The 13,034-nt window shown below is 43.5% G+C and overlaps 1 long non-coding RNA gene across 1 annotated transcript in view; it reads right to left on the minus strand.

Annotated features, from left to right (window-relative positions):
- The window catches only part of LOC142829489 (uncharacterized), a 98,705-nt gene that overhangs the window by 45,576 nt on the left and 40,095 nt on the right, over positions 1 to 13,034 (minus strand). The window contains exons 2-3 of the long non-coding RNA XR_012903917.2: positions 11,207 to 11,284; positions 8,389 to 8,505 (exon numbers count right to left, since the gene is read on the minus strand). This is a non-coding gene — a long non-coding RNA (uncharacterized LOC142829489). The remainder of the gene's footprint in view (positions 1 to 8,388; positions 8,506 to 11,206; positions 11,285 to 13,034) is intronic.

Here is a 13,034-nt window from a genome sequence, read left to right on the forward strand (position 1 = left end):
TAACTGAACAGTGGAGGTGAAACTGTTGTGCAATGTTGCACGGCTGTGAAGGCAGATGAAGGCTGCAGCAGATAGAGGGTCGCCCATCGTTGTGGTGTTCATGCCATTGGTTTCAAGCCCTCTATCTGTCAAGGACACTGTGATGACTGTTGTGCACCAGTCTCCCGACATTAAAAGAAGCCCCCCACGGGCATCCTCTAGTTTTTGGGAAACCAACACCTGCACAAGACAAAAGTCTGGTGGTGACTGGCGAGTGGTGAACAGGACAGTGAGATCCAGAATTTCCTAGTCACAGACGGATACATAAGTGATGGGCGTGTGATCTCGACCCCGAGATGGGTTGAGCATCTTGGCGGCTGGACCCATGACTGAGCAGTTCTCTTTAGGACCGACTCTACTCACCCCATGTGGGGAGGGAGGCTAGAAAAAGAGCCCCCAAAATAGTCTTGCCTCTTTTCCTCCTGGCTGTATAGCTGCACCCAGCAGGATCACCACCCCAGTGGTCAAAAATATAAGGAACTTTTCAACTTTGGAACCTGGAACATACGTACCCTGATGGACAACTCAGACAGTGACTGACCAGAGCAAGGCTATCATTGCTGATGAACTGAATCAGCTTAACATCAATATTGCTGCCTTGTCCAAACTAGAAGAGCAGATGAAGGAGGAGAAAGGAGGATACACCTACTTCTGGAAGGGAAAATCTTTAGATGAATCTTGATTGTATTAAGAACAAGCTCGTAAGGTGCCTCTCTAAGCTGCCAGCAGGCATCAATGAGCAGTTTATGACATTCCGATTGAGGTACTGTTGTTTGGCCAGTTTTTCACTAGCAGATATCAGAATACCCCAAACACATAAAACTGTGAGCAGAAGTGGGTAGTAATGGAAAGATAAGATATGCAGAGCATAGAAAATGAACTAAACAGAAAGGTTCTGTGTAGCTCTAAGTAATGTCATTTTTTCCCCTAACCCTTAAATAGTGTCACTAAATGATACTTCCATATTTAGTTATGATATTTACAAAATGGTCTAAAGTGAATAATTACAGCGGGACACTGGCTAGGAATGAGGTGACAAGCACATAATTTAAACTCGTATTGGTGCCAGCACACAACAAGTTAGGTCAGTGTTCAAAGTTTATTACTGGGATTTTTTTTTGGTCAAAGGGAATTATCTTCTTTCCCTAAAAGACGAGTCCATCCTCCAGTCACATGCACCAGTTCTGGCATTCAAGCCATCTGTAACCATTCAGAAGAAGTTGTCTCTTCTTTTTAAAATATTAAGAAATAAATATGTAGCTGAGGTTTGATGAGAAACTCATATCAAGATAGTTTGTATGGATAGCTCAGCTTTTAAAAATTTTAAAAAAGAATCAGCAGGTAAACACTGAAATATATAGTTCTTGCTAGAGGTCATTTAAAATCAACAGCACTAACCCCTTAGCAAAAAGAATCTTAGAGTATAAAAAAGTTCATCACAAGATTGCCAGTGGAGGAGAGGAGCATTTTCCAAAGATTGTTTCCTTCTGGAGTCAGTTGTCCTCGCATGCTCAAACGAGTTCTCGCATTCTGGGATTTCCACGGAGCATTCCATCATCTAAGTAATTTGTTAGATAGTATCTGCCTCTTTTCCCCCACCATCCCCTCTCTCTGAGTAGATAACCACTGTAGAATCCGAAAAGACATGCCAAGTAGCAAGTTACCCCAAGAAAATCAGATGTCTGATTATGATTCATAAAAAATTTAAGGAGAATTTTTGGCAGAAGCATACCGGCGCCTGAGTAAAACTGGTCTGTGTGGGGCATTGATGAGTTCAGATAGTAAAATCAATGCAGAGACTCATGGTCAGACTAAGACAAGATACTGTCTTAGGGGGCTGAAGCACATAACTTACAAAGAGAGGTTGTGGGATTTGGGCTTATTTAGTCTATACAAGAGAAGAGTCAGGGGGGATTTGATAGCAGCCTGAAGGGGGATTCCAAAGAGGATGGAGAAACGCTGTTCTCATTGGTCACAGATGACAGAATGAGAAGCAATGGTCTCAAATTGCAGTGGGGGAGGTCTTCCTGAAAAACTTCTTCCAAAAGAGAGCGTCCACATTGCAAAAGCGCATTAAAAAAGCGATCTGCTTTTTCGAAAGAGAGCGTCCACATTGAATGGACGCTATCTCGCATTTCAGTTGTGATTACTATGGACGAAGTGGCCACCAGGGCACCTATGCTTTTTCCTTTTCTTTTGAAAGAACTCCCTTTTCCCATCCCCACACACCTTTTTCTGAAAGAGCTCTTTCAGAAAAAGGGCTTCGTCCTCGTAGAGTGAGGATTGCCAATGTCAGAAAAACCCCTCTGTTCTTTAGATTTTCTTTTGGAAAAACACAATTGCAGTGAGGATGGAATTTAAGTTTTTTCAGAAAAACTCTGTAGTGTAGACATTCCCCCAGATGGTAAACCAAAGTTGCCTTACCAGCAAATCATCAACTAGAAAATGCTGGAAGCAACACTGCCAGCCTCTCCTGTTCTTTCAGCAGGTTGGATCCAGAGCATAATTCAAAAAAAGTATGCCCTCCAAATCCCCAAGTCTTCTGTCATTTGCCTGTAGGCTTTTCCAATTTAGCCCGTAATAAGTTAGCCACAGAGAGGGTATGTCTACACTGCATCCCTAGTTCGAACTAGGGATGCAAATGGAGACAATCGAAGTAGTTAATGAAGCGGGGATTTAAATATCCCGCGCTCCATTAACATGATCTCGCCGGCGCGCTAGTTCGAATCACAGCTGATTCGAACCAGGAAGTGCGCGCCGGGACGCGTTAGTTCGGACTAAAGCCCTTAGTCCGAACTAATGTTACTCCTCAAAAAATGAGGAGTAACATTAGTTCGGACTAAGGGCTTTAGTCCGAACTAACGCGTCCCGGCGCGTACTTCCTGGTTCGAATCAGCTGTGATTCGAACTAGCGCGCCGGCGAGATCATGTTAATGGAGCGCGGGATATTTAAATCCCCGCTTCATTAACTACTTCGATTGTCTCCATTTGCATCCCTAGTTCGAACTAGGGATGCAGTGTAGACATACCCAGAAAGACTAGCTTCTACCCATTCAGCTAATCCTCCCCCTTTGCTGTGCTGCCAGTATTGCTGATCTCACCACTTAGCTTTCAGCTATTATTGACTTTTCAGGTGTTTTAGGCCATTCCAATCAGCTTAAAGTGTGTAAATGGGTAGGGCACCAGGCTGGGACTCAGGAGGCATAGTGTCAGTGTTGTGCTCCATCCCAGACTTCCTGTAAAATGGGGGCAGCAGCACTGACCTCCCTCACCAGGGTATTGTAAGGGTTAAATACATTGGAGGCTCTAAAATAATGCAGTAAAAAGGGTCAGATAAGCGTGACAGATATAAATCTCACCCGAAGCTTCATGCAAACTGCCTGAGCCTCTTGGGTTTGTAAAGTGAGGCAGAAACCTTGTGAGAATTGGCTCTCTCCTGAGATTTCCAGCATCTCCACTTCCAATGCCACATGGAAACACAAGACAGACTCTTGACATTTTGGCATTTTCAATCCTGGTCCTGCCTGGACAGGGGGCACGAGAGCTCTTGCTTTTTCCAATCAATGTGACCATCTCTTCCCTCCCCTACAATGAAATACTTGGTTTATAAAGCCCATATGCATTTTATAAAAGAAGTGACAATTCTGCTATGTAACGTGTGAGTCTGCCCATTGAGAGAGCCATATCTTTTTATTCACATTCCCACTGATTGCAATGACAGTGAAAGCACAAATCAATCAAGAGCCAAATACTGCATAGCCTTCCCTGGATTTTCTCATCTAGCATCACTGAAGTTAATATAGTGGGACCATCTGCTGCATTTGAACTAGAGACAATAGAACAAGGTTCTTTAGAAAAGCAGACACTGAATGGGAATGGAAGTTTCAAGGAGGGAATGAGGGCAGTTTACAGCCCTACCGTTGTAACACTGCTTCATGTCACTGATTGGTTAGAGCACAAATAAAGATGACTGAGAGATGCAATGGGACATATGCACCAGAACAATACTGTGCATTTGCAATATTTTTTTAGTTTGTAAAAAAACTGGACCTCATTCTGCTCTCTCTAAGGTTTCCAGTAGTGATACTATCCATTGGGGCAGATCCTCAGGTATGGTCCAGTCACTTTGCTCTGCTTCAGAGGTACACTTCAACCCTAAAGCCAGCAGATATAGCCCCTCATGATTCTTCATAGAATTCTGGGGCTGGAAGAGATCTCAGGAGGTCAATGACTCCAGCCCCTGCCCAAAGCCGGACCAACCCTAACTAAATCATCCCAGCCAGGACTTTGTAAACCTGGGACTTAAAAACCTCTAGGTATGGAGATTCCACCCCCTCTCTAGGTAACCCATTCCAGTGTTTCACCACCCTCCTAGTGAAATAGTTTTTCTTAATATCCAACCTAGACCTCCCCCCACTGCAACTTAAGACCATTGCTCCTTGTTCTGCCATCCGTCACTACAGGGGTAGATGACCATTTTGCAGGGCCCCGGGCAGCATAATTCCACGGGGCTCCCCCTTTGCCACGGCGCATGCGCAGAGCTTTCTGAAGCATGGGGCCCGGGGCGGCCGCCCCATTCACCCTGCCCTATATCCGCCCCTGCGTCACTACTGAGAACAGCCTCTCGCCATCCTCTTTGGAACATCCCTTCATGAAGTTGAAGGCTGCTACCAAATCCCCCCTCACTCTTCTCTTCTGAAGGTTAAATAAGCCCAAATCCCTCAGCTGCTCCAGCCCCCTAATCATTTTGGTTGCCCTTCGCTAGACACTCTCCAGTGCAGCCATATCCTTTCTATAGTGGGGGGCCCAGAATGGATGCAATACTCCAGATGTGGCCTCACCAGTGCTGAATAAAGAAGAAGAATAACTTATCTGGATCTGCTGGCAATGTTCCTCCTAATGCACCCTAATATGCCATTAGCCTTCTTGGCTACAAGGGCACACTGTTGACTCATATCCAGCTTCTCATCCACTGTAACCCCCAGGTCCTTTCCTGCTGAACTGCTGCTTAGCCACTCTGCCCCCAGCCTGTAACAGTGCTAGGGATTCTTCTGTCCCAAATGCAGGACTCTGGATTTTTCTTGCATTGATGAGTCCTCAGGCAACGTGGAGCTGCCATAACAGTTCATGTCCCCTACAACAGCTTCTTGAGGTCCCTAGTAGCTTTCACTGGTGGTAGCAGCCTTATGTCTTTGCTTCATCCAATACTGTATACACCCATAGTAAAGGCACTGTCCTGCCAGCTGATTCATGCACTTAGTCCCACTGATTTCATTGAGAGTAATCAAACTGACCAAAATCCACTCAGGCACAAAGAACTACTAGCTCTAGTCCATATGCAAAATGAAGCTCTGGGCGGGAGGTGCAAGGGTAGCCCACTGGCATACAGTCATGAAGAAGATACCTTACACGTTATGTATCACAGCAAGGGTCACTGGCCCCACATAGGCTGGCAAAAAGAGTCACCAATAAAGTAGGATGTGGGTCAGGCCAAGCAGATCCACACAACCACTTTAGCAGTGCTCCAGTAAAACCCTGACCCCATGCGACTGGTGCAGAGGCACTATGGCCAGTCTTCCAGCTTCTAAACTGGAGTAGTGACCCTAAAGGACCATGCAGCAGCCCTGAACTCTAATTCTGGATTGGACTTCCCAAGCTGTACTACACTCTATTGCACAGATCTGGCACACTGGGGCTGTCTGCAGATGGTGTTGAGTTCACCCTTAAACAAAGAACATGCTCTCCGAGTAGAGCTTTGCAGAGACAGGCCCTTAATAAGAGTCATTTTTTTCTTTGCAAACTTTACATGTGAAACACTTGTGAATGTGACCCAATCGAAACAGAGTGCTCATATGTTTGGGGATAGATTCGCTCTTTTCCCTATATTTTATTGGTGAATTAATTGCAATATATTCAAATTACATCACGACGTGCGATGTTAAAATATTTCGCAATGGGTATCCAAATAGGGAGTGAAAATCTGATGAACAGCAGTAATTCAGAGAGGATCTGCTTGGACCATCTCCTATTTATTTAGAAACATTATTGCCTTAAAACCCCTTAAATATATTATTGTTTTTATGTCTTTAGTTTGAATATTTTCATTATTCTTACAATATACATAGATTTAAAAATGCTTTAAGCTAAAATGGATTATTTACTATTAACAGTACATGCAGTCCCCGAGTTACGTGGATCCGACTTATGTCCCGCCGCCCGCCTCCTCCAGGGTGAGAAAAGCTGCTCCCCATCTCCCTGGTCTGCTGGGGGAGCCAGCAGACCAGGGAGACGCTGAGCAAAGCCGCGGAGGACCCGGCCGGACCCACGGCACTTCCAGCTGGTCTGGAAGCGGCCGCAGGTCCGACCCCGGGTCCTCCGCCGCTTTGCTCAACGTCTCCCTGGTCTGCAGACCAGGGAGACACTGAGCAAAGCGGCGGAGGACCCGGGCCGGACCCACGGCCGCTTCCAGCTGATCTGGAAGCGCCGCGGGTCCGGCTCGGGTCCTCCGTGGCTTTGCTCAGCGTCTCCCTGGTCTGCCTGGGGGGGGGGGAGGACGCAGCTAGTGCCCCCCCCAGCAGACCAGGGATACTTGGAGCAAAGCCCGGGGCCTGTAGTAGAGCAGGTGGGGCGCTGCCAGTTGGTCCTGCAGCACCGCTCCTTGGTGCTATTGGACCAACACGGCAGCACCCCAGCTGCTCTGCCCCAGGCATCCCCAAGTTAGCCGCTGCTGAAACTGACCAGCGGCTGACTACGGGAAGCCCGAGGCAGAGTTGCTCTGCCCCGGGCTTCCTGGAATCAGCTGCTGATCAGTTTCAGCAGCGGCTGACTTGGGGACGCCTGGGGTTCTTAAGTTGAATCTGTATGTAAGTCAGAACTGGTGTCCAGATTCAGCCACTGTTGAAACTGATCAGTTTCAGCAGCGGCTGAATCTGGATGCCAGTTCCGACTTACATACAGATTCAACTTAAGAACAAACCTACAGTCCCTATCTTGTACGTAACCCGGGGACTGCATGTACTTCAGGCACATAGTTGATCGATCCAAGTGAGATAAAACAATCCCATTTTTATTATGTTCTTAAAGTCTGAGCAAAATCTGCACACTTGGAAACACTGGAGCACTATCTTGGTCCAGAGCTAGCAGAGCATGAATTATTCAAATCTAAGGTTGGTTTTTTTTAACTTTTACATTCATTAATCCCCAGAATGCTCTTGTAAAATATATTAGTGTGAGGCCCGTTTCTAATTTTTAAAGAGTAAAACAAATCAGAAGTCACGGAATATAATAAAGGGGTCAATGTTTTATTTGTCTTCTTTTGAGAAGAACTAGGAATCTCCCCAGAAGTAAGTTATTTAGCATTTTAAGTGTTTGTTAAATTTGTGGCCCATTGAAAAAGAGTACTGTTTTCATAACAGTGTTCCTCCGTTCAAATTAGCTTTGCAAATAAACCTCTTCTTATATCCTGTTAGCGTGGAAATACCCAAGATATACTCGGTCAAGAGCAGCACTGGCAACTTACCAAAAGCCTGTGGGCCACAACTCATTTTGAATAAATGCAGCCAACTGCTGAAGTAGGAATAGTATGTGCATGTGTTCTCCAGAACAAGGTTAATACAGCTGAGTTAAGTTAAATGCTGAACTTGATTACCCAAGCATTTGTCAATAGGTCCGTTGCCTTAACTGCTGCAAAATGGCTTAGCAATACAATATCGGTACTTTGTAGAACAGGTGAAAAAAAACCCAACCGAAACACACAACAATCAATCTACTCCTGGATCCTATTATTTGTATAATGCTTATAATGCCTTCTCCAGCAATACCTGTGAAACCTAGTGTTACTCTCTAACAACCCCAGAGACTAAACTGAGAAAACACAGATCAGTGTCTAGAGCCCTAGAAATTCTGAAAAACTGGCTTCTGTTGTTGGTTCTGCCACTGAACTGCTGTGGGACTTCAAACCAAACACTGCATCTATTGTATCTTCCAAATGCCTTCCTATTTAGACTAAATTTCTTCAGGGCAGACAATGTTTCTTACTATATGTCAGTGTTTTAGGCACTATGCAATCAGACCTCAGGCTTGGGTGGGATTCTACTGCAGTAATAACAAAGACAGAACTTTGAAAAATTCATCATCTTTTGCCTGTAATCATTTCACGTCTTGTCTTTTCCCTCCTTCCTGTGTGCTTGTTTTTTTTGCCAAGACTTTAGCACTTACAACAAGAGTACCACTCATTTAGTCAGGCTGCTGCTGCATACATAGATCTATGCTCTTAAGCATATATAGCATCATATATACACCACTTTTTCTGTAATAAAGGGGAATATTTTAATAAAAGTTAATTCTTACCAGATGGAAGGCAGGGAGATGCAGGAAGCAGCAATCAATCACAAAATGGCTACAGATTCTTGGTTCTACCCATTTTAAAGGGGTAGCCCTCAGAAAGACATGCTGGAGAAGAGAGTCCTGTAAAAAAAATAACTAACTGAGGAGAGTTGCTAGAGATTCATGCCCAAATTCACAAAGGTACTTGGCTATTGCCACACTTACTGTTAGGTGCCCTGAAAATCACTAGGAATCCATAAACCCTGAGTTTTGTATTTAGGCTCCTATACAATGCATGGAAGCATCTGAGGATGGAATCCACAAAAAAGGCAGCACACTAAGGGCTTATCTTTATTTACCCCGAGATCGACGTCCAGAAATCGACCTCCCACAGTTCAATTTTGTGGGTCTAGTAAGGACCTGCTAAATTGACTGTTGATGGCTCCTCCATTGACCCCGGTACTAACCAGGTCATGTGGAGTAAAAGAAGTCAACAGGAGAGTTTCTTCCATTGACCTCCCACAATGAATGTTGCAGAAATTCGATTTAAGATACATCAATTCCAGCTACACTATTCTTATAGTTGGAGCTGCGCATCTTAGGTCAACTTTTTCCAGTAGTGTAGACCTGGCCTCAGTGAGCAGTCATCACCAAAGAAGCATGTGTCCTAAGCCCCATCTCTCTCAGAGTTAGGCCAAGTCTATGCTAAAAATAATAAGTCTAAGTCCACCCTGGTGGGAGGTACCTACCTCAACATGCAATCCCCAGGTGGGAACTCTGTCCTGTAGGCATGAGTTCTTACAAAAATGCTAACATTAACATAACACAAAATAGAGAGCAATCTCTCAGGTTGCATCTCCACATATTGAATGTGGAAGTGAACTTCCACAAGAGCTGTTTTGAAGTGCCCCCATGACAGTTATGGCTTTTTTTTTTTTTTTTTTTACCTCACACTCAATTCAGCTAGGATTTTTAGGGATAATTATCTTTGGGATCCATTGTTCTAGATCTGAAGTTTATGTACTATTTTGGGCTGGGATAATATATAACCTGAGAGATATGCAAGGTAAGGCCTGGATGATGAAAGGACATTGCCCTCGGCAAGACCATAATGTGGACTTTATGAAGTGCTAAGTGTTCATATCTTGTTATATTTCAATAGTTTGTGAAGTTATTTTTATATTCAGGTATCTAGTGACTTAAATATGTTAGAGACATCAGAATGCAGTAGGGGATATGAAAGGAACTACCAGAGGGAAAAAATAATTGTGTATTTACAACTATGCTACAACACAAAGTAACATTAAGGGGTTTAAAAACCATTTTCAAGCACTTCGGTATTTTGATGGGATTTGGTGTATGATGTAAAAGGCTAATGGCATATTGGAGAGCATTAGTAGGAGCATTGCCAGCAGATCTATGGAAGTGATTATTCCTCTTTATTCAACAGCTGGAGTATTGCCTCCAGTTCTGGGTTCCCCATTACAGAAAGGTTTTGGATGCACTGTAGAAAGTCCAGTGTAGGACAACAAAACACATTATGGGGCTGGAGCACTTGACTTATGAGGCGAGGCTAAGGGATTTGGGCTCATTTACTCTACAGAAGAAATGAATGAGGGACAATTTGAGGAGCAGGGTCCCAAAGAGGAAGGACAAAAGCAGTTCTCAGTGGTGGCAAATGACAGAAGCAATGGTCTCAAGTTGCAGTAGGGGCAATTGGGTATTAGGAAAAACTACTTTACTGGGAGGATGGTGAAGCACTGGAATGGGTTACCTAGGGAAGCGGTGCAATCTCCTATCCCAGAGATTTTTAAGTCCCATCTTGACAAAGTCCTGGCAGGGATGATTTAGTTGGGATTGATCCTGCTTTTAGCAGTGGGTTGGACTCGATGACCTCCTGAGGTCTCTTCCAATCCTGTGATTCCATTATTTTCTGTTTTCCTATTGGAATATCTAAACTTTGTATGGTAGGGCAAAGACAAAACCAAAACAAAACCACTACCATTATGATCAGTCCATAGTCAGTTGGGGTTAGAGTATATCTTCCACCCCTTTGAAAAGTATTGAGAGAAGGATTTTCCCAGAGCATGGAAGTGGGACAGCCATAGCTCTGAGGCAGCATGTGCCCCTGCAACCCTATTACTTTATTCCTTTTTGCCCAAATCACTATTGTAAACAACCCTTTGATGGGGAGTGGAGCACTACAGCTTCTCAATACATTTTATTATTAATTATTATTATTAATAAACATCAGCAAAAGATTGAATGTTATCTGCTTTTAAGGTATTTATTTAGCAGGAGCAGGAGCTAGATATTCTATCAGTGAATACCGTGCATACCCATCATCGCAATAGGGGAGTGCTGTTATCCAATAACAATGTTCTCTTCACTTGTCTCATTCCTAAATTCTAACTCTCCCGGCCTTACTCCCATTTAGGACTCGAGAAGTAATCCTGTTGAATAAGGGTATCAGAATCATAGCTCTAAGATACTATTGGCATAGTAATAAGATACTATTGGCATAGCTCTAAGATACTAATGGCACTCAGGTAAGCACAGCAATACATTTGCCCTCTATGTGGGATTTATAAACAGATGTCAAACCAGAAATCCTGCTGTTGACTTCAGACGGTGCAGGTTTTGGCTCTGCCTGAATGACTGTGTGCCAAATTCCACACTACTTAAGTGAACACAGCTCCCATTGAATTCAAGGGAGAGTTGCCTTAGTAAGAAGAGCCCAAATTGACCCATGGATCTTAAGTCAGTCCAGCCTTCTAATAAGGCAGAATATTCATTAATGGTATCTTCATTTGTTGAAAATATCAATCATTTTGTACCATACCTTGAAGAAAATCCATGATGCTCTTGACTTAAACTGAAGCTAGTAAAGTGAAGCCTTGTCGGTGTTTGGGTGACCTACCTGTATAAAAAAAAGTGGTTAATTAAAAAAAAAAAATACAGCGTAAGCAGTGTTTCCTCTAAGCTGTGAGGCAGCTCCTGGCCTGGAACTGCTATTCACTGGTGATTATTCAGTCCAGCCCAGACAGTCAGCTCCATGTATGGATACCTGAGCCTCTGACTGGGTGGGGCTGTGAAGCTGTGCTGCCAGGCAGCTTAGAGGGAACACTGGCCCTAACTCCAGTGTAGATTTTTTCCCCTGACTTATTTATTAATTAAATCATCCCAGCTCAGTGCAAAGAGGGAAGACAATAGACCATTCAAGTCCATCTCTTGATTAATCATTTCTTAAGATCTTTTAGCTTTACACATCACTGGTACTTTAAACTGTACGCTTGAACGGTCTCGTGGAAAAATCTGGCAGCTGCTGGGGTTACAAAGATAATAACTACAGGAAAGTTACTCCAGCAAGAATTTTTTTTAATTTAAAGTGATTTAAATATAGCATTGTGGTCCAGGGATATATCATCTTTCCAGCTAATCTCTGAGTGAACATGAGTGACTTTATCAAATTTAAATCAGTATGAAATTGATTAAATGACCAGGCAAATTTTGTTGCTCAGCTTGAGAGAAGAAAAGCCCAGTGCAGTGTTTCAACAGCTGTTTCATTGCTTGCCCATTACTTAACAAATAAACTACAGCAGTTTGTATGGTTAGGCAAGATACATATATTGTTTTAGAGTTATGATTATATCTGTGGTAAATAGGCTTTGACTAGGGATATGAAAGCAAACATTATTTTCTGTACAAGTGGGTAAGTGTTTTTTGATTGGCTAGATAATTGACTATTGTCCCAATGAACCATGCATAACTGGCCTGTGTGCCATACGGTTAACAGCTGAAAAACAGATGTTACAAAAATATACTGAGAGAGAAACACAATAGTGGGTTGACGATGTGATCAGAGCCGAGAATTCCAGGGTTCTGATCCTAGCAATGACTTTCTAGTGTCCTTGGTAATGATCACCCGCAACTGCAGCTGACTTTCAGCTCACTCTGTTGACAGCACAGTAACTCTGGGTATGTCTAGACTGCACTTTAAAATCGAAATAAGATATGCAATTTGCGCTATGCAAATTGCATATTTTATTTCGATTTTATTTCAAAATAGGCTATTTCGAAATTTGGCAAGTATACATGGTCCCAAATTTCGAAATAAAGCACTATTTCAAAACATCCCTTATTCCTCATGGAACAAGATTTACGGGAATGCCAAAATAGTGCATCCGTTATTTTGAAAATTATTTCAAAATAGCAGACATGTTCCTTGGACGCAGGGTAGCTATTTTGGTATTCCAAAATAGCCTGGCAGTCTAGATGTACCCTCTGAAAACAATGTCCTCAACTTGTCTGCTTGTTTTTCTACCTATCTGTAAAATGGAGCTAAGAGATACCTGTATAACTCATGGGGGGGTTGTGAAGATTAATTAATGTTTGCACATTCCGCTGCTTCTGTTTGCTTTGAGAAGCTATAGTCTCACCCAGTGGTTTTCGAACTTTTTCCCTCGTGACCCAGTTGAAAATAATTGTTGATATCTGCAACCCAACGTAATTTTATCTTTTGACTAGAGTGAGGGCTATAGGGTAGGGCCAGGATGGGGTTGGTGTGTGGATGGGGGGGGGAGGAGAGGGCTCCATCTGGGTGCACAGGCTCTGGGGATGGGGGGAGGAGGAGGGTTTCGGGATATAATAGGGGTTCCAGGCTGGGGGGC

Source organism: Pelodiscus sinensis, chromosome 4 (genome assembly GCF_052426305.1).
Source record: "Pelodiscus sinensis isolate ZL-2025 chromosome 4, ASM5242630v1, whole genome shotgun sequence".
NCBI lineage: Eukaryota > Metazoa > Chordata > Testudines > Trionychidae > Pelodiscus > Pelodiscus sinensis.